General features: G+C 34.7%; 1 protein-coding gene across 3 annotated transcripts in view; it reads left to right on the forward strand.

The window, feature by feature from the left end:
* The first annotated feature begins 7,586 nt into the window (after positions 1–7,586).
* LOC140443225 (uncharacterized) overlaps positions 7,587–24,041 on the forward strand; it is a 119,346-nt gene continuing 102,891 nt past the window's right edge. Inside the window, exon 1 of one of the 3 annotated variants that reach the window (XM_072534361.1) lies at positions 7,587–7,831. The gene's annotated coding sequence lies outside the window, so the exon portion shown is untranslated. The remainder of the gene's footprint in view (positions 7,832–24,041) is intronic. The other 2 variants (XM_072534362.1, XM_072534363.1) reach the window with 2 other exon arrangements.

The raw sequence follows: 24,041 nt of genomic DNA on the forward strand, positions 1-24,041 counted from the left end.
GTAGAAGAAATAATCAATCTTTAGAAGATTCTCTGGTTTCCTTGAGAGATACCTTAAATCCGATAAGTACTAAAAAATTCAATGATCTTCAAAAGCTGCTAAAGTGGGTTCCAGCGAGGTTTCACTATTTTTTTCAGACTCTAGTACATAAAGACACAATTCAGATTACTGATAATTAGCGGACGTAGCCCTGCATTTGTTTAGTTTTTAATTATTATTTTGTTACGTACTTCAAAAGTTATTGTTAAATTTTTTACTTAATAAAAATACAGTTACTTTACGACCATTTCTGTTTTTTAATTAAACTTTTTTCTAGTTTTTTTTTACTTGCTCGTATTAATGGTTTTGTTACAAACACTTCCGTATAGTATTTTTAATTCTGTATATCCAAATATTTCCTTAATTTTGTAAAATAGGTATGATGTTTTCCATAATGGAGATTTTGCCACAAGATAGGTGGAAAAATTAATGTTAAGTCACAGTCAAAAATTTATTTTTCAGAGCAAAAATATGTAAAGTCCATTTTTTTCAAAAACAGTAGTATTCAAAAAATTTTTTTTTAGTGGTAAAAAGAACAATGATTATTATTCATATTTGAAAGAATTTGCTAAATAAAATTTAATGTATTAAATGGAAAATGTTACAAAACAGTAAAAATAATTTTTATTTTCGCTCTCCTGTAAAATTTATAATTTGTGACTTAATACACTTTTGTTCTGAGGTACGGATTTAATTATGACAAGTGCATGTTATATCAATAAGCAGGGTGGGATATTTTTTCCAATTTATCTGGTTTGTGCTCGTTCTTTTCTACATATCCTCAAAGAACAAAAATTTTGGATGATGTGGTTAATAGAAAAGACCTCATTGCAGTTATGGACATTATACAAAGTACTTCACATGATTTGTCATCCATTAATCAAGCAAATGGTTATAAATTAAAGCTCCAGGATAAACATTTTGTATTTTGGTTATTTATTTTTAATAAAATAATGTCTCACGTTGAAATTATTTTTCATCAATTGCAAAAATTATGCACTGATTCTGTTAAGGTGAAAAAAGATTTGGAGGATTTTGAAGCAGCAATTCAAGGTATAGCAAATTGACGTCATTACTGATAACATTCAAGAAGAAATAAACACATCACGGAGACAAACGTATAATGATAATGATGAACCAACAAAAAAAGGCGCGAATTGAAGAGGACAGGCTCAGTAGAAAACGGAAAGGTTTAGAGATATGCGATGCAGTTTTGTTAGTTACCAATAAAAACAAGGTTTACCTTCTCTGAACATTTAGTTGCTTCCAATTTATTTATGTCGGAGAAGTTTTCTGCTTATCAGCATCATTTCTTATTGAAACATGCAGACAATTTTGGTTTTTAAACAAAACTCGGCTTAAAACTGAATTACAAGTACTGTATCAGAGAGACGAATTAAGTATTATCTCTGGAACAGTTCCGCTATCAGTTTTATTAAATGATGTAGGTCGCTAGAAATTACCTAAGCTAAGCTAATGTCGAATAAAGATGATCAACCGACGATAACCATCCAAGGAACAAAAGTGGAACATGTAGAAGAATACATATATCTGGGTCAGAATATCAAGGTAAACAAAGAAAACCAAACTACCGAAATAAGCAGACGAGTAAGAATGGGATGGGCCGCATTTGGAAAACTCTCATATATACTGAAAGACAAAAAGATACCCCAAAACCTTCGAACCAAAGTGTTCGATTCTTGTATCCTTCCCGTTCTCACTTACGGAGCACTTACGAAACTGGCCACCGTACGATGCGAAGAGACCAAGAGGAAGACCTCAAATGCGCTGGAGCGACGATATCAAAAGAGTCGCAGGACCAATGTGGAAACGCCTAGCACACAACAGGGATGAATGGCGAGAAATGGGAGAGGCCTTTATTCGACAATTCGGATAGAAAAAGGGCTAAAAAAAAAAAAAAAAAATTAATTACCATTAATATGTCAACATCTGAAGCAGAACGTTGTTTTTCGATGTTAAAACGAATTAAAACATTCCTTAGAAATGCCATGAAGGAAGAACGACTTAGTGCTTTAGGTATGCTATCTTCAGAAAAACATTTTGTAAATGGCATTGATAATTTTAATAATAAAGTGATTAAAAATTTTGCAACCAAAAAAGAAAGAAGGGTGGACTTCATATATCGGAAACTTTAAAAGTGATATTAAACAACTTTATACGTGTGTGTAAATACTGGAATAGTGTTATTTTTATAATTTTGTTAATAGACTTTAGATACTAAATCGTAATAACAAATTTTAAGTACATCAGGATCCGTGCATTAAGATTTAGATCTAGAGATTAATACACTTTTAATAATAAATCGAAGCCAGCGATCAACGATAGATTTTAGAATCACAAATCGAGTGATAACACCGTCACAAGTACTTGATGTCAGAGCCCTAACATCTGCTAACCTGGGGACCGATCACAACCTTGTTTTATGCAAGATGCTACTAGAACGTCCACAACGAAACAGAAAAGCCCCAATGCTCATCGAAAACACAATATAGAGTCGCTAGCAACAAAGAGTACAAAACTCCTTTATGAGAACAGGATTACCAGCAAACTAAAAGAGATTGAGTTACAACCAGAATGGGGAGTAGAAGATACTTGGCAAAAACTCAGGAAATGCATCAACCAAGCAGCACAAGAAGCAATTGGAAAGCGGAAAATTAACACGAGGGCGATAAACCACACCAAACCGTGGTTTTGTCAAGAGGTAAAAGAACTCTCTGAATTAAAACGCAAATGCTACCTGAGATATAAAAGCACACAATCGGAAGAAGCTCTCGCAGAATATGTCCCAGTAAGAAACGAAGTAAACGCAAAAATAAAATCAATCAAAAGAGAACATTGGACTAAATTCACCAGCGACATGGACTACGATCTACATGGTACCCAAAAGAAAGTATGGAAAATGCCTCGGAACAGGAAAAAACCAGTTAACGAGTTCGTGCAGACCAAGGGAGTACCTATAGAGACATGGCAACAACATTTTAAGGAGCTATATGATGCTGAAGAAACGCTGAACATAAACGAATACGAAGCAGATATAAGTACTACAATCAATGACGAAGAGGTAGAAGCAAAGATCAAGAAGCTAAAAAACAGAAAATCACCTGGAACAGATGGTATACCCAATGAACTCTTAAAATATGGAGGCTCTGAACTTGCACAACTGTCACAACTATTTAACAAAATCTTAAACGACACAGAAACACCAGAGGAATGACATAAGAGCATCACAATTCCCATATTTAAAAAAGGACAAAAAACTTACCCACAAAACTACAAAGGAATAACCCTCTTAAATACAACGATGAGACTTTTCACAAGTATTCTTAAGGACAAATTGGAAAGGCAAATCACTAATGCTGAAGAACAATGAGGTTTTACAAGAGGGCGGTCTATAACAGATGCAGTATTCATAATAAAACAAATAAAAGAAAAAGCTATAGAGTTCGGCATGCCAGCGTATATTTGCTTCATTGATCTGACGAAGGCGTTTGACATGGTTCGCCTGGGAGACATTCTAAATATATTAATAGAAAATAAAACACCGACCAACATAACAAAGATAGTCCATAACCTAAATAACAACAATGTAACCAAAGTTAGAGTAGGAGACCAATTCACTGAAAATATTCCAACACCGAGAGGAATTAGAAAAGGCGACAGTTTAAGTCCCTTGTTTAACCTACTTATGGGCCAAATTATAAACAAAGTAACATCTCTCAATCTCGGATACAGAATGGACAACAAAAGAATTGGTATGGTGTGTTACGCAGATGATGCAGCAATTATTGCCGAATCAGAAGATGATCTTCAGAGACAGCTCTTTCAGTTCTTTCAAATAAGCCGCCAACTAAATATGACCATTTCTACCAACAAAACTAAATGTATGACAATAGCAAAAGATCCGTTCAGATGTAAGTCAGTGGTTGAGAACAACCCCATAGAACAGGTGATGTAATTCAGATATCTGGGCATAGATATATCAAGCACACACGACCCAATAAAGTACCTAAGGAGTCAGATCAACAAAGCATCTGCATTGTCGGGATGTCTGCGGGAGATAGTCTGGTCAAATCCGTATATGTGCACATAATTAGAATCTACAAGATTTGCATACAACCGATCATGATATATGGCATAGAAGTGCGCGAAGATACCAACAAAACGAAACAGATGCTAAGGGTTGCCGAAATGAAAACCCTAAGAACAATAGTGGGCAAAACAAGAAGAGACAGGGTGAGATATACAAACGTCAGAGAGCAGTGCAAAATTCAAGATATTGTAAAATGGGGAAGGCAGCGTAAGAGGATGTGATACAATCATGTAAGACGAATAGATGAGAATAGACTCTCAAAAATTGCCCTAGAAAACAACCCGCCCGGTTCAAGACCTCCTGGAAGACCACCTAAAAGATGAAGGGATAGTTGGCAATCTACCTCCCAGGAAATTAACCAGAAGCAGCTTCAGAATTAAACAGATCGAAAGATCTCCAAGAGGTAGAAGAAGAAGAAGTACATCAGGAGTAAATACTGGTGGTAAGTTGAGTAAGTAACTGTTTTGATAAATTTTGGTCAATTTCTTGACACCCCAGAAATAGTAGATACATATATAAGATAAAAGTATCTGCGACTGCGTCCTCGGCAAATTATTCAAGATGTCACTGTACTTAATAAACTATCAGTAGGAAGCGACCACAGACCAGTAAGAGCTAGAATAACGATAAACCTACAAAAAGAAAGAGCAAAGATGATAAACAGTGGCAAACGCATAGTTTGGAATTCACCAAATCAGCCAGAAGCGTACATAAAAAATATAGCAGAAACCTTACAGAGTAATAATCCCAAACCTCTAAGTATCGACGATCATAATAAATTAATTACAGACTCGGTTAGAAACGCACAACTCAAATTCTGCAAGAAAAATTACACCAAAAGTGAAAAGATTAGCAAAGACACAAAAGCTCTCATGGAAATACGACGAAACCTAAGCGAGAAAGAAAAGGGAAACAAAGAAGAATATAGAAAACTAAATAAAAGAATTTCAGCGGATATTAGAAGAGATATAAGAAGATATAATACTAATGTAATTACTCAAACAGTAGAAAAGAACAAAGGTTTAAAGATAATGAAAAGAGAACTCACACAAAGTAAAAAAGAAATATACAAGCTAGAAGATAAAGACGGAAAGGCAACAACAGATAAACAAAACATTCTGAAAATAACTAGAGAGTTTTATAAAGGCCTCTATACCAGCCAAAGATCACAAGAAAATTTACCGACACGAGTAAAGACTCTCATAAATCAGGGATCGGAAATACTTTTACCCATTACTGTGTCAGAAGTAAGATCAGCTTTAAAGGAAATGAAGAACCATCGATCGCCTGGTGACGATGGACTCGTTATTGAGGCAATAAAAGCAGGAGGAGAAATTCTATTAAAATCAGTAAGCGAACTGTTTAATAAATGCTTACATGCGGGTACGATTCCTAAAGACTGGAACAATGCAGTGATAGTCTTATTACACAAAAAAGGTGATATTACTAAATTAGAAAATTATAGACCCATCAGCCTCTTGACACATATGTATAAACTCTTTATGAAAATCTTAACAAAGAGACTAACACCTAAACTAGATTTCTATCAGCCCAAAGAACAGGCAGGCTTTAGGAGAGGATATGGCACAAATGACCATTTGCACACCATAAAGATCTTAATTGAAAAATGCATCGAGTACAACATACCACTAGTTCTTGCATTTGTCGATTACGAGAAGGCTTTTGATACTGTAGAGTTTGAAACCGTACTGGAAGCCCTAAATCAAAGCCGAATAGATTACAGGTACACGTCACTAATCAAAAACATCTACGAGAACGCTACATCAAGTATACGACTACACGAAGACACAGAAAAATTCAGCTTAGGTCGAGGAGTAAGACAAGGAGACAATATTTCACCAAAATTGTTCACGGCAGCTCTAGAGTCAATATTTAAGAACACCCAATGGCAAGATATGGGCATCAATATAGATGGAGAAAGATTAAATCATCTGAGGTTTGCAGATGATGTCGTATTAATCGCAGATAACTTACAGGATACGGTTTCTATGCTACATTCGCTTAAAAGTCTGTCTGAAAGAGCAGGATTAAAGATAAACTTTGAGAAAACTAAACTTATGACAAATCTCGTAATGAGTGGAAATATAACTATCGACAATAATACCATACAACAAACAGACACTTACAAATATCTGGGACACGAGATCAAAATAAACAGAGACAATCAAACAAATGAAATACAGAGGCAAATAGGCCTGACATGGGCAGCATTTGGCAAACTAAGCCATATTCTAAAAAGTTCAATTCCCATGTGTCTCAAGCGAAAAGTTTACAACCAATGTGTTTTGCCTGTACAAACTTATGGAGCAGAGACTTTAACACTCACGCAGAAATCTGCGAATAAACTAAGAGTTACACAACGAGCCATGGAACGTGCAATGCTGAATGTGAGCCTCCGAGACCACATAACAAACCGACAAATCAGGCAAAGATCAGGAGTTCAAGACGTCATCGAAAGAACCACGAGACTTAAGTGGAACTGGGCAAGACACTTAGCCAGAACACAAGATGGACGATGGACAAGACGAATTATGGAATGGAGGCCTAGAAATTATAAAAGAAGCCGAGGACGACCACCGACTAGATGGACCGACGACATAAAAAGAGTAGCGGGAAACTGGCTACAAGCGGCCCAGTGTAGAGAACACTGGAAATAACTGAGGGAGGCCTATGTCCAGCAGTGGACGGGATTGGCTGATTGATGATGATGATCTGCGACTATTTTTTTTAATTTCTATTTTATACCTTTTTTGACAATATCATGAACCCATCAGTAAAAATTTAGGCCGTTGCCTGAATTCTGGCACTACCTTCTTTAAATGATACAAGCCGGCACTGCCTGTAGGTTTCTAAAAATTGAAGAATCACGTTCATAAATGTATAGCCAATTTTCAAAATGCAATAAGCGAAATAAAAGAGAAGTGTAAAACGTCCATTGTAATATTAGCCATTTTCTAGTTCTTATAACCGACGAAAGTTTGGCTCACATGTTTTAGTTTATTTTCTATAATATGAATTATGACAATGTGCAAAGATCAAGCGGATCTACTGTATTTAGAGAGACAGAAATGGTATTTAAGTATACATATTTGGAAAATTGCTTTGTATGTGGAATTCAAAATGTTAAATAAAAAGCTAATTTTATAATTTGTGGCTTAACTATATTTGAAATTGAGATATTTAATAAAAGCAAACCAAATTTGAAAAACACGCAACTTTAAATAAGTTTTTCAATTTGTTTTGATATGTCTATATGTTAGACACCCCCAAATCTATCTAACATTTCCCTTTCCGAATCCAATCCTGTTTCTACCTTGAATATTGCGGGAAAGTAAAAGTCAAATATACCAAATCAATATACACCTGCCTAATAGAGGTAGTTAACAACTGACCTATACACACTCACCGAGTTCTCTGTCAGATTCGCGTGAGTATACAACAATCTTCGCGCACCTTTTATAAATAGGATGCCTTCGACGTTGCTGGCATCGAAAGAAAACTTTTCAGTGTTTTCAGTTTTTTCATGGGCTATTCACACACTCGCATCGCTGACAAAAATAGTGTGTATGTGCGAGCGATTTTTTTGTCGTGGACCGGTAGCGATCGGGCCTTGATGAAACACTTTGTTTGAGTTTAAGAATCCGTTAGAACTTTTTGAAGGTAGCGTATCATTGATATCGATTTTCAGGAAAATTATTGATGTTTGTTTTGTGTACTGAGTGTTTTTTTTATTGGTGACGTTACTGATATGGCTGGCTTTCAGGTGTTCGACATGTTACCAACAATGTCAACTCTGATTTATGTAGAACAATTTAAAATATTGCTTGTCCTGGCGCAAACTCTTTAAAAATATTAAAACGTTAACTAAATATTGTCGTCGTGAACGTCATAACACGGATTATGTTAACCCAGATTATTCAAGGACAGCACGTGTAGTTATATCTGTCAAGCAGCGTCTGTTACTCATTAGAAAATATTAAAAAAATTATAATCATAATCAGAATTACAAAAGCTATTTAAAAATAATACTTTAACACACTAGCCAACTTTTATAACGTCTATATATCATGAAGAGGATATTTCAATAGACAACTTCAATTTTGGAACATTTTCCACGAAATTTACAGAAAGTACAGTCGAATTGCTTAATTACTTTTTTCTATTACTAATTAAACAATTTAGAAATGTTTTCATGATTTATTAGCATTTTTAACAATAAATAATCTGGTCAAAATAAATGTCATAACTTATATCTATTTATCTATCTATCTATCTATAGTCCTTTTTATTTTCAAGTTCGAATATTGGCCTTCACCTCTGACTTCCATTTTTATTTGTCCATCTGTGGTCTTCATTCGGGTCGTTTTGATTCCCACAGTCTCCAGTGTAGTATTTGTCTGTTCCATCTATCGTCCTTCTACCTATCTGTTGCTTTTCCTATGACTTTCATACTCCTTACATTTTTTGTCTTTCAAGCCTATTACTAACATTCGCCTTTCAAACCCTCTCTGGATCTTTGCTAATTTATCCATGTTCGACTTTGTCATTTTCCATGTTTCAATCCGTATGTCATCCTTTAATAATTTTAGAAAGCTCACTTTTCAAATGCTGTCCATGCTAATGTTGTTCGACGTTTTATCTCACAGTCTGATGCCTTTCAGGCTTTCTTTGTTAAAATATATGATTTTCCCAAATATGAAGACCTAGGGGGAATAACAAGAAATGTCACTTAAAGTTGAATTTGAGAAAATTAAGTTTAATATTTGTAATTGTGTAACTCATTATTTTAAAGGGATACCTGCGATCTATTTTTAACTCTTTATTGTTAGTATATTCCTTAATGAGGTTCAATAATAAATAGTATATTACTTTATAAGGCGGAGAAGTATGACTTTTCTTGACGCGCCCGATATTACGCGCCGAACGAAGTGAGGCGCGTAATAGAGGGCAAGTCAAGAAAAGTCATTTCTTTGCCGAATAAAGTATACTATTTTTTCTTCAAACGTAGCAATTTTCAACCATAAATAGTACAATTCATACGCTATTTTTACTCGATATTAACTGTAACAACTATCAAAGTCGTCTAGATGTTAGAAATTAAAATAATTAAGTCGTCGGTGGGATTTGCGTCTCCCTGGTTACAGTTGTTTGACAGTTGTTTGCAATTATTAAAGACAGCTTATTGTTGTTGCAACGGCAAGCGCAAATTTAGTGCGAAAATGGAAAACCTAAACGAAATTGAGTCCGCGGCTAATGATGCAGTAGCACGTTTGGGGCCCTTCAAGTCCGATAAGAACGATAATGCTCAAAAAATTTTAAACCCTCATGATTCGCCAACATCGGGAATGATTGCTGAAAGTTGTTCTCGACCATCAGTATCATCAACAATTACCAATGCGTATCAAGAGTCGGGAACATTTTTGCACGGTTTCAATTTTGAAAATGCCTCATTAACTAATAATTGTACTTTTAATATTACTATAAATAAAAATGATGTTTAATTGTTGTTAATGACATTTGTATTGTTGCTTTGTGACATGTTTCATATTGTTGCCATGACAACATTTTTCCCTCCACCGTAAAGAAATGGGAAAAAAAACTGCTGCCGGCGGAGAAATCAAACTTTGACAGGATCAAGTTAGATATTTTAGATCCAATAATGATGACATTACTTATCTAACTTGATCCTGTCAAAGTTTGATGTCTCCGCCGGCAGCAATTTTTTTTCCCATTTCTTTACGGCGGAGGGAAAAATGTTGTCATGGCAACAATATGAAACATGTCACAAAGCAACAATACAAATGTCATTAACAACAATTAAACATCATTTTTATTTATAGTAATATTAAAAGTACAATTAGTTAATGAGGCATTTTCAAAATTGAAACCGTGCAAAAATGTTCCCGACTCTTGATACGCATTGGTAATTGTTGATGATACTGATGGTCAAGAACAACTTTCAGCAATCATTCCCGATGTTGGCGAATCATGAGGGTTTAAAATTTTTTGAGCATTATCGTTCTTATTTCTTATTGAATCCTCTATATATCCTTCGGCAACCGTGCTTGATTTCCAGCCCCCATTTAAACACTACCGCCTGTTGTCTGCCACATAAATGAGAAGTTATAAGATTAAGAGGGATACCTCTGATTCCATAGTAATTTAATTTGTTGAGCAAAATGTCGTGTGAAACGCAGTCAAAAGCCTTCGACAAGTCGAATAGAGAAATTGCTATGTGATTGCTGCATTCAAGCCCCTTAATCACCTCGCTCACAACATTAAATACCGCGTTCGTAGTAGAACGAGCACTTCTGAAGCCATATTGTGAGTTGCTAAAGTAATTATTTGACTCAAAATAGGAATAAAATTTTTGTTTGATAACCTTTTCAATCATTGAAAGATCATTGTTAGGCATACCGTTGCGATATAGGGTAAGAAACGAAGAAATCCGTAGAAAAAATGGTGTAGAAGACATTATAAAACACATAGCCAAAATTAAATGGAGGTGGGCAGGACACGTCGCTAGAATGAAGGATAATAGGTGGACCAAAAACATATTGGAGTGGAGACCAAGAGCGGATAGACGAAACCCGGGAAGACCACCCACAAGATGGACTGACGACATAAAAAGGATTTGTACCAACTGGATTGCAGCAGCGCAAGATAGATCTGAATGGAGGTTTTTCAAGCCTATGTTCAGCAGTGGACGACTATGGGCTGATGATGATGATGAACCTTTTCAATTACTTTTCCAAAAGTTGAAACAATACTTATGGGTCTGTAATTGTCAGTTTTTAAGGAATCACCTTTTTTGTCGATAGGTAGTACTTTTGAGTATTTTAGTGTAAGAATACTCCAGTTGATAGAATTAAATTAATAAGATAAGTGAAAGGTGTTAAAACTATTTGGTAAATTTCTTTTAAAATTTTACTATTAATTTCGTGAACGTCCCTACAATTAGAATTACTAAGAGACTTTATTATTTGAGAGACCTCTTCTTCCACAACAGGACGAAAAAAAAGGACTTGCTCGGAGAAGGATAATTTCTATAATTGAAGAGGACATTAATAGTGGTAAGAGATGTAATTATATTTTCTGCAATTGTAGTAAAAAATTGATTTATTTCGTCTGGAGGTAGATCAGGTTGCACCGAACTGGATCTTGTGTTGTTTCTTTCTTTGTCTTTCAAAATTTACTATTTTCCAGCAGTCTCTGGATTTATTATTGGAATTAGTAATACAATCACAGAATCTGACTTTGTAGTAATTTGTAATTGCCGATAATATTCAAATTTTTGTTGTTTATACACTTTGAACAAATAGAGATCCTTAGTTACATCTGCAATGTGTTTAATAAGAAAAAGATTAGATCTGTAAGACCTTAATTCATTATTAAACTATTGCACGGGTGTTTTTTCAGCAGTTTGTCGTACTTTTTTTAGTGCAAAATGCTTTAATATTAAGTTGTTATAAGTTTCGGAAAGAAAGACTGTCAAAAAATCAGGATCATTATTAATATCATAGAAAAAGTCCATCTTTGTACTAGCTAGAGCACGTTTAAGCTTTTCTAAACCAGAACAAGTAATAAACCGTTGAAATGTATGATTAGTGTCAACAACTTTGTCCTCAAAGTCAATAAATAAAAGTCCTTGATGAGATTCTTGTGTGACCATAAGGATCTCATTCCGGCTGCTTGTCATTTCTCCAGTATTATTCATTATATTATTTAGGTATTTTTGTTTTGCCTAATGTAGTCTAGTGTATTATGTCTAAATCATTTTAAATTTCTATTTCTATTATGGTTTTGATTTGTTCACCTTGCTTCTTTCTTTTTTGTTCTTTTTAGTATGTCTTGTTCTACTGCCATTCTTATTTTTATCTTCTCATTTCTAATACCTATGAATGGGGTACTATGGAATAGACAGATTACCAGAAAAATCTATCTTCGTCCATTTCCAAGTTTGTCACTGGTGCTTGTTCTATTGCTAAATTCAGAAAATAACTATCATTGGCGTGTTATGATGACAAAACTATTTGGGTTTAGTCTTCATCCGTAACTCATTTTATCTGTTAAAAAATAAACTGTCTACGCGTCGCGTAGTGGCAACAATCCAACTCGCCAATTAACATTTATCTATTTTGACAATTACGATCAGTTTATAAGTAAATACAATTTGTACTGTGTTACAGTCTGTCTCGAAATAATATATTGAAGTTCAATAACAGTACACAAAGCATATTGGTAACACTACAAAGCAAAAAAAAGTAGATTAGATCAATATTAATAGAAAGAAAATTAAAATGGAATTAAATAGATTAATATTTATTTATTGTACAAGACGATAAAATTGTACTTTATCTTCGAGAGCGTTTTTTTGGCGTCGAGACGTCAGTCGAGACGCTAATTATGCTCGAGAAGATAATGCGATTTTATCGTCGTATGCAATACAACATTTTTTTCTATAGCAAGACTTCAAGTTCAGGTGAAAAATGGAATTTCAAAGAAAATTGTAATTTTTAGCAAAAAATCGCAATTGTGTTGCTCCGTTGTTAGGGATATGAATTACTCTGTCAACAAATGTCAAACAAATGTTACGTTTTGGTTTTTGCGGAGAATATTGTTCGTTTTGTGTACAAAGTGAATAAATACGAAATGGACGGAAAAGAATTGACACAAGAAAAGGAAAACCTGAAATCAGATGTAGAAAATGCATCGTTGGAAGCAGAAAGTTTATTGTTGACACAACAATCTAGGATGATGTATGAGAAAGAATACCAGTCTTTTAAAAAGTGGAAAAGCATTAAGAATATCAATGGCGTGAGTGAAAAAATACTTCTGGCGTATTTTTCTGAAAAGTCGAAGAAAGCGATGCCATCGTCATTATGGTCGTATTGTGACATTTCTAAATTCAGCAATTTAACCACCTTACTAAAAAACCTGAGTGGAGGATACAAAGCTAAAAAGTTCAAAATCCTGGAGTCAGATGATATTATTAAATTTCTGACAGAAGCTCCTGATGACGTCTATTTATTGATGAAGGTTATTGCTATTTTTGGTGTGCATGGAACGACTAGGTCCGATGAATTGTACAAGTTAGAAGTGTTTAACGTGGACGACAGAAAATCGGTGATAATCGTTTCATTATCTGATACAAAACCAAGCAGGAAAGGTCGTTTTGTATTACTGACAAGAAAAGTGGACTGAGTTTCTTGGAAATTGTGAGAAAGTATATTGCCTTGCGCCCCAAAAACGTACCTCACAGTAAGTTTTTTGTAAATTACCGATAGCAAAAGAGCACTACTCAACCGGTGGGGATTAACACTATCATTATATAACACTATCACTAACACTATATAATATCCCCAAGAAGATTGCAGATTTTTTTGAAACTTGCAAATTCAGAAATGTACACAGGGCATTGTTTCCGTCGTTCTTCAGCTACTATGTTCGCAAATTCTGGAGCTGATCTAGTAAAAGTTAAACGTTTAGGTGGATGGAAATCGTTATCTGTTGCAGCATCTTACATTGAAGAGTCAATAAGCAATAAAATTGCTGTATCCAAGTGTGTACTCGGCGGACCAGAAAATCAATCCAGTACCTCGAATCAAGTGTTTAAGCAAACGAGTACAAGTTGTGATGCTCCAAAAATAGATATTTCTAATAATGTTAATTGTAAAATTTCAGTTGTTTTTAATCCTTAATGTGTTTAAATTTGTAAATTTTATTGAATAAAAAAAAGTTAAAACATTTTATCTACTCTTGCTGTTAAAGTGTCACTTTATCTACCCTTGCGGTTAAAGTGATACTTTATCTACTCAAAACAGTTGTTATAGCAACACTTTAACATTAGCTATGGAAAAAACAAAATTGATAAACAAAAAATATTAAGTATTTCGTTTTTTTTTCTAAAATTCGCAAGATCATAATATGATTTTTAACCCTTTCATGGGCGTGAGCAAATTAAATAGTTTTAAACAATTCTCTATGACTGGTTAACAATTATATAACTACCCCTAATGATTAATTTTTTGAAAATTTTACTCAAAATTGTTCATCAACGTATATACAGAGAATGCGAAAGAAATCTGAGCGACAATCAATTTGGATTTCGTATGGGGCTTGGTACGAGGGAGGCATTATTTGGCCTCCAGGTATTACTACAAAAATGCCGAGATCAGCGAAAAGACGTGTTTCTCTGTTTTATCGATTACGAAAAATCATTTGATCGAGTAAAACACATAGAACGCATAGAAATCCTAACACAACATGGTACAGACCATAACACGGTGGCCCTGATTAAAAACCTATATTGGGATCAAATGGCGTCGATTAAAATAGACAATCGTATGACAGCAGAAATGTCAATAAAAAGAGGAGTTCCCAGGGCTGTGTACTTTCTCCACTATTGTTTAATATACAGTGTGGAAACCACTTATGGAATAAAATTGTTTGTGTCCTTATTATAGAAAATAATAAAAAACTCTGGGACACGTTAACTTGTAAATTTAAATGTTCGCTTTTTAAACATAAATTTAAATGTACAGGGTGATCCACGCAAGTCTGGCATAGTCCATAATCCTTATTTTTAATGAAACACCCTGTATATTTTTATATTTTTTAAAGATTCTTAACAACCTGATTTCAACGAACTATATCATGTAGGGTCTACAATGAATAATACAAGGTGAAATTTAGAAATTAATAATTTATCACGTGTTTGGTATTATTTTAAATTAGCTAAATACAGACAATACATTTCTACTCTAAGTGTCAGTATATTGGGGAAAATTTCTGTTTAGTAACCTTCTTAACATTTTTTGTCATGAATAGGTAAAAACTGTCTAGATAGTCTGCTAATTAAAGTAAATAAATAATGTGGATTGTTATCAATCAGTTGTTGGTGTGTTGACATTTTACATTAAAATAATAAATTCCTAATTAAAATTGACTTGAGACCCACCGAATTGAGATTTTAATGATGATCAGTTACGGGGAGAATTGTAGAAGTCAAGTTGAAGTAGCAAACTTATTTAATCAGAGGTATCCTCAGTTGCCTAACATTGCAAAAGGTACTGTGTCTAAAATTTATGCACAATTCAGAGAACTTAGACATGTCAAACCATTAAAAAGAAAACCGAACTTCATTGAAGATGAGGTGAACGTGGATATTTTGTTAAGTGTCGCAGAGAATCCAACGTCAAGTTCACGTCAAATTGCACGTCAAAATAATGTGAGTCACACAACTGTCCTAAGGAGTCTCCATGAAGAAAAACTTCATCCATATAAATTGACTTTTGTGCAGGAGCTAACAGAAGACGATCCAGATCCTAGAATGGATTTCTGCGAAAGAATGATGGATAAAATTAACACAAACGAAAAAGCTCTTGGCACAATTCTTTTTTCTGATGAATCAACATTTACATTGAACGGAGAGGTAAACCAAAAAAACTGTAGATGTGTAGATATTGGTTAGCGGAGAATCCTCATTGGATGCGTGAGACACACACTCAGTATCCTCAAAAGTTGAATGTTTGGGCAAGTATTATAGAAGATCATATTATTGGTCCTATATTTGTAGATGGTAATCCAATCAATTTCCTTGGGTATTCTATGAATTAATTGTCGCGAAGAAAATTATACTTAATTTCAAAATTTCACCTTGTATTATTCATAATAGACCCTACATGATATAGTTCGTTGAGATCAGGTTGTCAAGGAGCTTTTAAAAACATAAAAATATACAGGGTGTTTCATTTAAAATACAGATTATGGACTATGCCAGACTTGCGTGGATCACTCTGTACATTTAACTTTATGTTTAAAAAGCGCACATTTAAATTTAAAAGTTAAGGTATCTCAACGTTTTTTAATATTTTCTAAAATAAGGACACAAACAATTTTATTCCATAAGTGGTTTCCACACTGTATATTCCGAAAAGATCTTCCAAAATGTCCTCGAAAATATTGAAGAAGGAATAAAAATCAACGGAGAATATGTAAACAACTTAAGATATGCAGACAACACCGTCATTATTGCGGACAGTGCTAAAGGTTTGCAACGACTTTTGAATGCCATAACCCGAAAGGGAGAAATAAAACAAAAGTAATGGCTGTTACACGTGCACCAAATGTCGACATTAATATTCGTATCTACAACAAACAGATAGAACCCGTACAAAAATTCTTGGTTGCTGGATAACAAACGATCTTGACTACGAAGTTGAAATACATGCTCGTATAGAGTATGCTAGGTCCGCTTTTCAAAGAATGAAAAAATTCCTAATAAACTCTACATTATCGTTGGATATCCGATACCAATTTGTAAAAACATTAATTTATTCCATATTGCTATACGGAGTGAAAACATGGACTCTCGGAATCATAAGTATGAGGCGTGTAGAAGCCTTTGAGATGTGGGTTTTTCGAAGGATGCTGAAGATCTCTTGGGCAGAGAACGTGACCAGCAATATGGTGCTGAGAAGAATGGGGACTGACAGAGAACTCCTAAATATTGTAAAAACAAGAAAAACGAGTTATCTAGGACATATTTACAGAGGAGAAAAATACAACTTCCTACAATGGGAGGAAAAAGAGGTCCAGGAAGAAGAAAATGCTCCTGACTGAAAAATGTAAGAGACTGGACAGGCATGGACACACATTCGATACTAAGAACAGCTCAAGATAGAGAGCAATTTGCTGTAGTTATAACCAATCTTCAGTAATGGAGAGGGCACCTTAAGAAGAAGAATGATTCATGGTGTCAAAAAAAATTTTGCCCCTCCCTCTATTTTATTGGGATGGTGGGAATAATACTTCCCTATGCCCATAAGCGAAAACTGTCAATTCAAAAAAAGGAAAATTTCAAACTAATTTTACTTTATCTAGAACTCATAAAATACACAATATGTAGCTGGCAGTATGGTTTTCTAGACAATTGACACATTGGACATCTTTTATATTCTTTGTTTTGGATATTGGGACGATAGATGATCGCCCACGAATTTTACAGTTGTATGTGTCTGGCTAAATGTTGACATCTTTGACATTGGGTAGTTTCCTTTTCGGATGCGGTGGCTCAACTGTGACAGTAGAGTTGAGTAATTTCTAATATCATATATATTATATATATATTATTACTGTGAATAGCAAGTTGTATATTAAATAGTGGCAGATCTTTGTCTGTGCTTACTTTTGAATATGTTCAGTGCTGTATGTCCGTGCACTAACGCTTTTTTAATGTCATCTGGATCTATTGAAAGATGTAAATTATGTATAACAACTCAGAATCCACGGTTTTGTTTTAGTTAGTATGCATGGTAATGAGTATTTTTTTCTGCTAAAGATTTTACGATTAATGAATAGTTTTTTGTTCATTCAACTTGAACTTTAAGTTGGTTGTTAGCAATTATACAACAATGTAGCAAGTTGTTAAAGTAAAATTTATTGATTCAAAGAGCATTAGTAAAAATCATAGAAACATATTCAGAAATCAATGTTAATTATGCAATACCAATTTTATTCAACTACATTTTGGCTTAAAGTTCTTTAGAAATTCTTTCCTCCACATTGCAATAAAGTCATAAAAATAAAGTCGTTTTAATGACGAATTTTAAAGTCTGTCTACTTTCAGCTTAACAAAGAAAAACGTAATACTTAATCTTAATTGCGATTTCATGTGTTATAAAGCAATTTGTGGCATTGAGACCAATTAATTTTGTTGTCGAAAAGCTATGGGAAAGAATAGAATTTACTCAAATAAAATTTATCGTAGCTGAAATGGCTTCGTGATTAGCTGACATTAATTTATTAAACGTTTTAGAAGAGAAGTAAATAAATATTTTATGAGTATTTTTTTATTATTATTACCACAAAGAAGCTTTATTAAGAATTCAAGGGAGGCTGCATACTTTTCTTGATGCCTTCGTGTTCTGCCGACCATATTCTGCTTTTTGTTTCTATATTTCTATTCCCACTTTCTTTTATGTTTATGCACAGATGACCAGCCACGTCTCGCTTGTGGTACTGCTGTTAAGTTTACATCTTGACAGACTATTAAGTGGGAAATCGGATATATTTGCAAAATGAAAACAATACTAAACAAAACAAAACAAACTACTTAAGTCTGACGTCACAATGGGCAGGGGTTTTAAACACCTTTCCAAACCTTTCTAATTTGTGTGTATTTGTCCCATAAAAAGTTGGAAATACTGTTTTTTTTTAATTGTTTGAAGAATAAATAAGGATTTTTGGTTATGAACGTTCATTCTGTGCGATTGGTATTATTTGTTGTTCGTTAATTTATGAGGTAAGAATAAGATATTTACTATGAATGTTTATATTTTAAGGTTATGTTATTGTTTGATTAAAACTTTAATTATTTTTTACTGTATTTCAAGGTATTTTGCTGCTTTTATCAGGGTTATTTCAAAATAAATCAATAAATTATTGAATTTATTTACGAAGTTGAAAAATATTTAAATTATTGTTTTATTCTTTAAGTGCTAGTGATTTTCTCCCCTAAAAGACTAACTCTGCGTTTGATACATCTAATTGTTTTGGCTCTTCTGCAGCTGGTAGTTCAACTCTTTCTTTAAATGTTATAGTTTCATTCTGTTGTAGTAGCAGTTCTAGTATTTTAGTATTGTAATCATTTTCTTGATGCTCTATTATCTCTGCCTGTCTTATTTCCTCTACTTCTGGAATTATTTCTTCTGTAGGTTCTTCGTGATTTTCTTCCACTGATTGTGTTTCCTAAAAACAAGTTTTATGTTTATTATTCTGGGACGTAACAAAATAGAGTGTCGCTTTTATTACTCCAGTTTTAGGGGGGGTTTTATTACCCCCTTAGCATCCTCCATGGTATTTGGAGCTTCCTGATGCTCTACGACCGCCGCTCTGGAGGGGGATCGTAAGTTTTTCGACTCAATCCTCGTGTTCTTGGAATTTAATGTGAATTAGGGATCTGCGTTGCGAGAAGTTTGCCGGGCCTCTGTGGTCGACAAGGGGACACCGGCAACCACAATACTCTAGTTCGACAGTTCGACTTTCTTACAATGACTTTATCTTACATGAATCTGAATATATGCTTAGTATTCTGGGCACAGTGTATACCTCAAATTCCACAGATATGCCGGCACTTCGCACCTCGCTGGCATCTCTATTTCGCAAACAATATTTTCGATGCTATAAGGACGGTTACCATTTACGTAAGGTTTCTGGCGACGAAGTGTTATCGCAGCTCGGCCACTGAGTGGAAAAGATATCCAAGCCCGCCTGTGGCTTTTATTTGCTCTTCGTGTCAGTCCGACACCATCAGATTTTGTTTTAAAGACCACTGTCTTTTCTTCCTATTTCAATGGTCGTGTTTATCTGGCAGGGAACGTTCTCAGTCAACACGCCGGCTCTTGTACCTCTTTATGGTTCGAGTAATGTCGTAGCCACAGCTTCGTATTTACTCAACCATAAAAAAGGGTTTCTTCAAAGTTGATAAAGTCTTCTTCTTGTTTCATAATAAAACTTAACTACTACTAAAAGTAGTAGTGGTAGTGGCACCAAGCCAACAAGGTCTAGCGGGGCTAGTAGTGTAAGACGACTAGATCCCGATCGGAAGATGTGCTTGTCGCCAAGGTAACCAATCACGACAAAGATTGTTACTTTGGCCGGCCAACCACAGTGCCCGTTATTAACTGCGCTGTCATTGGCCTCTCGGCGGAAGTGTGCTGAAATTTCTCAAACACGATGTGTATAAAAGAACAGCACATCTTCCGATCGGGATCCAGTGTGGTCATACACTACTAGCCCCGTAAGACCTTGTTGGTTCGGTGCGCTACCAAGCTACCTTTGAGTTTTATTAATCACCGCTATCCTATTATCGTCGAAGACGTCCTGAGTTGAAGAATACTTGATAATGGTTATCCAATTTAGAAGTTAAATCATCAAGTGTACGAGAACCGGCGTGTCGACTGCAAAACGCTTCCTGACAGTAGAACACGACTTACTGAGATAGAAAAGACATTGCTCTTAGAACTACCTCACATCGTGTCGAACTGACCACAGCGTTATTTGGGCCTGTCACGGTAAAGAGCGAATAAAAGCCCCGACGGGGACTTGTAATTGCTTTTCCGATCAGGTTGAGCTGCAATAACACTTCGTCTCCGAAACCTTACGTAAATAGTAACTATATAAATTACTGTTAACGAAAAGGTAGCTATACGAAGCGACTGGCAGCAGGAAGAGTCGACACGGCCGGCATTCTTGTCTCCTCTCTCGAGGAGAGGGAACGCGGCTACACGACGTGAGAAGGCCGACATCTCTGTGGAACTTAAGGTATACACCACGCATCAGAATTCTAACATATATAAAGTCAGTGTAAGAATATTTTGTCTGTAAGAAAGCTCGAACTGTTAGAGAATTCAGATTGCCGGTGTCCCCTCACCTACCACAAAGGCTTCTTGCCCGTAACGGCCGGTATCTCAATAAACTCCTTAAATACGAAGATGGACTCTCGAAACTTGAGATCCTCTTCAAGAGCGGCGGTCGTAGATCGTCCAGAAACCCCTGAAAACCAGGAGGACGCTACGGCCGTACGACATGCTGCTCTTTTATACACTTTGTGTTTGCGAATTCGCAGCAATCTTCCGCCGGGAGTGCCAATGACAAAGCAGTTAATAACGAGCTTTGTGATTGTCCGGCCAAAGTATCAATCTGTGTCGTGATTGGTCACTTTGGCGACAGTATATAAGGCCTAAAATACGCGATTATAGCAAGTTCTTACTAGGCTCTTAGACCTGTACACACACACACACACACACACACACACACACACACACACACACATACACACACACACACACACACACACACACACACACACACACACACACACACACACACACACACACACATATACACACATATACATATATATTTTAAAGAAAGAAAATTAGTTGCCAGATAAATTTATCGATAGAAAATACAGTACGGACATCAACTCTGTTTGGTGATACTTCAAGCATTATATTGCTATACATACATGGATTAGTTGCACAATGATACTAATTAATGGTCACTACTTTAAGTTATGTAATTAAAAATATTGTTTACAACTTCCTCCTTAATGTATCGTCAGTGAACAATTTCGGTACATGCAAATTTATTTCTTTCTAAGGCAGCACGCTATTTAACATTATTAGTAGTCATAGCGTGCTTAATTTTTATGATGCCATAACATTTCATAAATAAAATAGAGCTAAAGCGATACTTTCGAAATTAGAAATAGTCAATACCTACAATACAAGCTTATTCTATTTTTTTTGTCGATATGACGACGTCGTCACAATGATTGTATCGCTTTAGATATAAAAGAGATTCAAACTTGACCTAATATTGTAAACGTTTTTCAAAGGAAATATTTTGACCTTTATTTGCCTTTTCATTTATCATATTTTATATATTCGGCTTTAGGTAAATAGTGTTATTCTGGGCTATATTATAATTATTATAAGGACACAAATAGTAATTTTCTTCATTTTCATTTAAGAATATCGAAAGAAATAATATGAAATAAAAGTCAATTGAGCTTAAAAGTGAAATTGGGGAATACCTAATCTATCTTGTATATGATCTATAACAGTATGGTCCAACCTTTTAGACCGTGCCGTCCATATTAAGTTTGAAATTATTATGAAGGGCCAGAGAACTCAACTCGTTCAAAAAAAGTTTATTTAAAAAAATAATATACAAACGAAATATTATTTACAAGTATTTTATTATGGTTTACAATTTACATGTTATGTTTAAAATTTAACATAAAATAAAAACTCAATGGGATATTTGTGGCAAGGCAATTAATTTTATCCTCTACTAACTTTTTCATATCTATATCTATGCTAGTCGTAGTGAGTCTAATACACGCTTCCAGAGAATCGTTTTCCTTGCGATTATTTTAGATTTAATATGCTTCAAAGCAGAAACATATATGTACTTTCACAAATATACGTACTACCAAACATTGAATATAGTTTCAACGCAAAGTTACGAAGTTTAGGAAAACGATCCTTGGAGACTAACTTCCAAAAGGTACTAATGTCTTCATTTTTCTTAGCTTGAAAAAACGAATCAGACTGTAGTTCGCACGGCTCTAATTGATATTCTCCTGATTGGTTCTGGATGTTGACTCCCATTCGATTGTTAAAAAGCTCAAGATCAGGTTTTAGTGCATCGAATTCCGAAAACTTTTCATCGAATTCTCTTTTTATTTATGTAAGAACTTTTGCAAACCTCGAGAAATCGACCATGGTTTCTTCTTGATTTATTTCGAAACACGTAGGAAAATGTGTGAGGTTGTTTATTTTCATGCAGTTCTCGAAAAGATCAAGTGTTTTGCGAAATGTCTCAATTTGATCAACCAACTGTGATACTGTCTGATTTTTCCCCTGGAGTTGTAGGTTTAACGTATTCAAGTGGGAGGTAATGTCTGTTAGAAATGCCAGTTCATGAAGAAATGTTTTGTTCTCAAGCTTTGTTATAAATACGTCCGTGTTAATAACAATTTCCGTTTCAAAAAACAGTAAGATTTCTTATCTTAAACAAAAATTTTTTCTAATACATTTACCTGCACTCAACCAGCGTATCTCTGAATGTAGAGGGACGTCCTTATAATCAGTATTTAATTCCTCCAAGAAAGAGATGAATTTTCGGTGTCGCTGAGCTCTGTTACCTCCTCTCAAGCTGTTTACTATCTGCACTACAGTTTTCATAGTATCGTTGATTTTAATTATCTTTCCGCAGAGAGCCTCTTGATGGATAATGCAATGAAACATAACACAGTTAACACTATTTTCCCGCAAAAGTCCAGCCAATCCCGTTATGCTTTTGCTCCATCGATGCAAACGCAAGAGCACTTTTGAAAACCGCCTATATTTTCCACAGCGTCACTAACTGCTTCAAATATATTTATACCTTTGGTCCTGTCTTCCATGTGGTGCAGTTTTAGAAGTTTCTCAGTTACACAAAAATCTTCACTGATGCATCTAACAAAAATTAATAGCTGATTTTTGTCAGTAATATCAACAGATTCGTCCAGGGCTAAGGAGTAGTACAAACAATCACGAACTGTGTCGACCATTTTTTTAAATACATGAGTATTCAGCTCATCAACTCTTCTAGATAAAGTTTGATGGGAAACTGAAACATATTCAAAATTTTTGGCCATCTTTCATCTCCAAAGGATCGCGCCATTTTAACGGCACACCGCTTGATCATTTCTCCATCTCTAAATCCTTTTTTACTTTTGACAAGCTCTAAACATAATTCATATGATGCTGCTAAGCTTGATGATTGAACAGCTGGCGGTTTTGTAAATAGAGATTTTTGTTTATTCAATTTAGATTTGAGTTCTTTTACAAGAATATTGCGAGCTTCACCTTGAAATTTGTCGTATTTTGTTTTGTGCTGTGTTTCATAATGCCTACTAATATTGTATTCTTTTTGGTTTGCCTTTTAATTCGCTGAAGAAATATTGATTTTCCCATTTTCCTTGGGACGTACGATTCTCTTCAAAAATTTTGCGTTTTTTGGTACTGCTCATTCTGAATTTAACATTCAATTTATTCGCCACTGTTAATTCAACACGACACGTGCAGCTGACTGAAGCTAACTGCCCGCTCATCGGGAGACAAGGATCTAGGGATCCCACCTTAAATTTTTACCTTTACCATGCGAGATGCGCTATGCACCATTACGCAGATGATTTTAAGATTTTGACATTGACATTTTTGTTTCTCCTAACCTACCCATAACCAATAAAAATAACCTTGGTCCATCATTCGTCGTTTTCTTAGGTTGTTCAAAATTTCTATAGATATTTTGA

Source organism: Diabrotica undecimpunctata, chromosome 6 (assembly GCF_040954645.1).
Source record: "Diabrotica undecimpunctata isolate CICGRU chromosome 6, icDiaUnde3, whole genome shotgun sequence".
Classification (NCBI taxonomy): Eukaryota; Metazoa; Arthropoda; class Insecta; order Coleoptera; family Chrysomelidae; genus Diabrotica; species Diabrotica undecimpunctata.